This window comes from Heterocephalus glaber, unplaced genomic scaffold, assembly GCF_053883595.1.
Source record: "Heterocephalus glaber isolate CG9 unplaced genomic scaffold, H.glaber_assembly_v1.0 deba00001649, whole genome shotgun sequence".
Lineage (NCBI taxonomy): Eukaryota > Metazoa > Chordata > Mammalia > Rodentia > Bathyergidae > Heterocephalus > Heterocephalus glaber.
The window spans coordinates 83,581-87,759 of record NW_028258401.1 but is presented as its reverse complement, the minus strand read 5'-3'; positions in this window follow the sequence as shown (position 1 = coordinate 87,759).

The window sequence follows — 4,179 nt, the reverse complement described above, 5'->3', positions numbered from 1 at the left end:
CAAATGTCCCCTACTCTGGAGACAGAAGCCTTCTGTCTTGGCTCTAAGCCCACTCACTTCTTGATTTACTCATCCTCCTTACAGTTGGGGTTAAGGAATTCAGACATAGAGGTCAGGAGAGGGTAGCCTCAACATCCTCTTGTAGCCCCCACCTGCCAGGAAGTCTAGGGGGACTGTCTCCTTCTCTGATGAGAATGGAAGCAGGAAAAGGCTGAGAGTTTTGCCTGTTTCTCCCTAAATTAGGTGCTAAGTGACTGGAAACATGCCTGCACACAATAGGTGCTTCATATACATGTGTTCATAAATTAATCCTGCCATCTCCTACCTAGATATCTCAGTGGGCCCTGGGCCTCTCACTCTGATGGGGAGTCCCCACTCTAACTATAGGTAGGGAACTCCAGAGTTGGGATTCATTCAAAAATGGGGAAATTGCATAACCTGAGGACTCAGTTAAGTGAGGCACAGAGCTTCTTCATGGTGGAGGGGAGGTTCCATAGCCCTGGGTCACTGACCCTGATAGACCCTGGCCTGGAGCAGGTGCTTCTAACTCTCAGCCCTCTTGGTCCCAAATACATGCTCGGATGGTGATCCTCAGATCACCCCAGCTTTCACAGAGCAAATTGGGACACAGAAAGGTGCAGAGCATTCCAAGGGTCTGCCATGAGGTGGCAAGTCCCCCTGGGCTTGGATGTGGAGCACACCTTAGGAACTGCAGTTTTTGCACCTATTGGGTAGTAGTGAGCTTGCAGGGGTAGGTGTATAGGAATGCGGGCATGAAGAAGAGGGTTGACACTTCCATGGGCAGGCACAAGGTGATTCACCAGCTTCTGCACTGTGCCTGCTTTGATGGTCTTCACCCTGTTGGGCTCATATGGGCTTGAGGCTGACTCATTTTCACACTGGGGTGGGACTAAAGAGGCAGGGTTTAAGCATGGGAATAGTAGTGCCTGTGTCTCTTGTGCAACCATGAGTGCAAAGATTCTTGTCTGTGGCCTGAGTGCAGGGTGGAGGGGTGGGCCTCCAGAGAACTCAGCAGAGGAAGGGCTTCATGCAGAAGTTGTCATTCACAGTGATGACTGTTTCCACTGGACACCCCTAAGATAATGTCCACACTGTGGCCTGAATTAAGTGATGAGTTTTGTCCACTGTGGCCTGCAGTGCTAAAGTACTATCCACAGAGTTGTCTCTGGTACTAGTATCAAAGCAACAGAGGGGCCTATGTTACTAAAAGTGGACCCCTAATAGTAATATGTACACAGTGGTGCCTAATACTAATTTTATATCCACAGGACAGCCTGTAATATAATTAAATATCCACAGAGCAGAATCTAATACCGTTAATATCCACATAGTAGCCTCTAATATTAAATCTGTGTCCTCAGAGCAACCTCTAATACTATTTTAATAGCCACAGAAAGGCCTCTAATAATAATGCAGTATCCACAGTTTGGACTTTAGTACTAATTTGGTATACACAGAATGGCCTCTAATACTTATTTAATATCCAAACTATGACATCTAATACTAATTTTATACCCACAGAGCAGCCTCTAGAACCAATATCCACAGAGTGGCTTCAAATACTTAATATGTGCACAGCAGCCTCTAATAATTATTTAATATCCATGGAGTAGAATATAACACTATTATATAAATATAATAGAGTGGTGTCTACTACTAATTTAATATCCTTGGAGAAGCCTGTAATAATTTAATATCCAGAAGAGCTTCTAATACTGATATCCATATAGTGGTGTGTAATAGTACTTTAACATCCACACAGTGATGTGTGACACTAATTTAGTACCCACAAGATGGTGTCTAATACTCAATATCCACAGAACAGCCTCTACTACAAATTTATATCCAAAAGTGCCTGCAATATGAATGTAATGTCCTCAGGCCATTCTATAATACTTATTTAATATCCAGAGGCAGACTCTAATACTAACTTTATTTCCACAATGTTCTCTAATACTCTGAATATCTGCAAAGCAGAATGTGATACTTAGTATCTACACAACTACTTTTAATACTAATTTAACCCTTTTTTCTGGCTTTAACTACTGGTGGTCTATGCATGACTGTCCCATCAAGTGGCTTGAACCACCAGTGGTACATGCATGGCTGCCACATTGGGTAGCATGGCACAGTCATGCACACACAGCCCCACTGTCCATGTGTTAATATCCACACAGTGGCCTCTAATAGTAATTTAATATCCACACTGCTTTCTCAACTACTAATTTAATATCCACAGATCAGCCTATTATTGCTGTCCACACTTCAGCATCTAAAACTAATATACACAGAATGGCATCAAAACTAATACATTTACTCTGTGGCTCTCTTTTTTTCTCTGTGGCTCTTAATACTTATTTAATATCTACATTATAGCTGTGTATTAGCAACATAATATCACACCGTGGAGTTCTAATACAAAGACCTTCATACAGTGGCATCTTCATATGAATAAATTATTCACATACTGGCCATAATATTATGATAATATCCTCACTCATGCCCTTTATTAATTATATACTATTTATTCTGTGGCCCATAATATCCTCACTGGGGACTTTTCAGACTAATATAAAATCTACATAGCAGCTTTTTTTTTGGTACCGGGGATTGAACTCAGGACCTTGCACTTGTGAGGCAGGTGCTAGAACCACTGAGCTAAATCTCTGGCCCTATAGCAGCATTTTTTTGAGACAGCATCTTACTACATAGCCTAGGTGCCCTAGAACTCAAGTCCTCTTCCCTTAGGCTCTCAAGTGTTTGGATTGAAGATATATTCCACCATGTTGGCTCCCAGTAGCATCTTAATATAATATTAACACTGTGGACTTTAGTGGGCATTTAATGTCCACAGTGTCACCTGTAATACTAATTTTATATCCACGCACCACTGGTAGTACTAATATATCTCCTATGAATTCTGATACTAACAATATCCATGCAATGCCCTCCAGTACTCATGTACAATAATACTCAGACATTGCCTTCAGCTACTGATATACTATCCATACAGTGGTCTCTAATTATAATATCCATAGTGTGACCACTTCATAATGTTATGATAATATTCAGAGAGGGACATTTCTAATGTAATGTCCACACAATGGACTCTGAATATTATAATTTCCAGAGAGTAACTGTTACAGTTTGTACCTCAATGTCTCTCCAAAGCCTCATGCACTAATAGGTTGGGCTTTTCAGAGCTGGCCAGATCTAGGGTGTGTGATACTGGGGTTACGAGTATGTGGTACTGGGCTGGGGATTTATCTCAGTGGTGCTGCCACCTGCCTTGCAAGCACAAGTTCCAGAGTTCCATCCCTGGTACCAAAAAAAAAAAGAGTATGTGGTACTAAATTGGTCCACTGATTGGAATTAGCATGGTGCTGGGTGTGACATGATGGATTTACTGAAGACAGAAGCCCCACCCTGGGTGTGGGTGGCACCACCCACAAGGTTGGTAGTGTGGAAGGGATAAAAAGGAAAGGCAGGCTTGCTTCTTGCTGCCTTATTATTGCTATGCTTTGAACTGCTTCTCCTCTGCATTGCCTCTTTGCCATGCTACCCTGCCTCATAACCAACTGACTTTTGACTGAAACCTCTACAAACCAGGAGCTGAAATAAACCTTTTCTCTTTTAACTTTGGGTGTTGAGTATTTTGTCTCAGTAATGAGAAAAGTACCCAAGAGAGTGGCATCTAACCCTAACAAAATGTTTGCATGGTGTGGGTAATGATGAGGAGTGCTGTAAGCACTTTTGATTGAATACATATTTTCTGTTCTTTTCTGTATCTACTTAGGAATGGAAAGGTTGAGTAGTATACTGTCTATATTCTACATTTGGAGGAAATGCCAAAGTATTTCACCCAGAGGCTGCACCATGTGTGAAGTTTCTATTTTCTCTGCTTCCTTACCAACACTCACAACCTTAAATTGTATTGATGCTAGGCACTGTAGTAGGAATGAAGGAGAACCTCACTGTCATTGTAGTTTGCATTTGATTAATGGCTGAGATGCTAAGCATGTTTGTGTTTTCATGTGGAAGCGGTGGGGTATTTGTTTCACATTCTGACTCTGGTATTTGTCTGAGTCATCACTTCTCAGTGTCAACATTCATTGAGATGATGGCCCACAGGTCCACGGTCATGCAGTTAAGAGATGT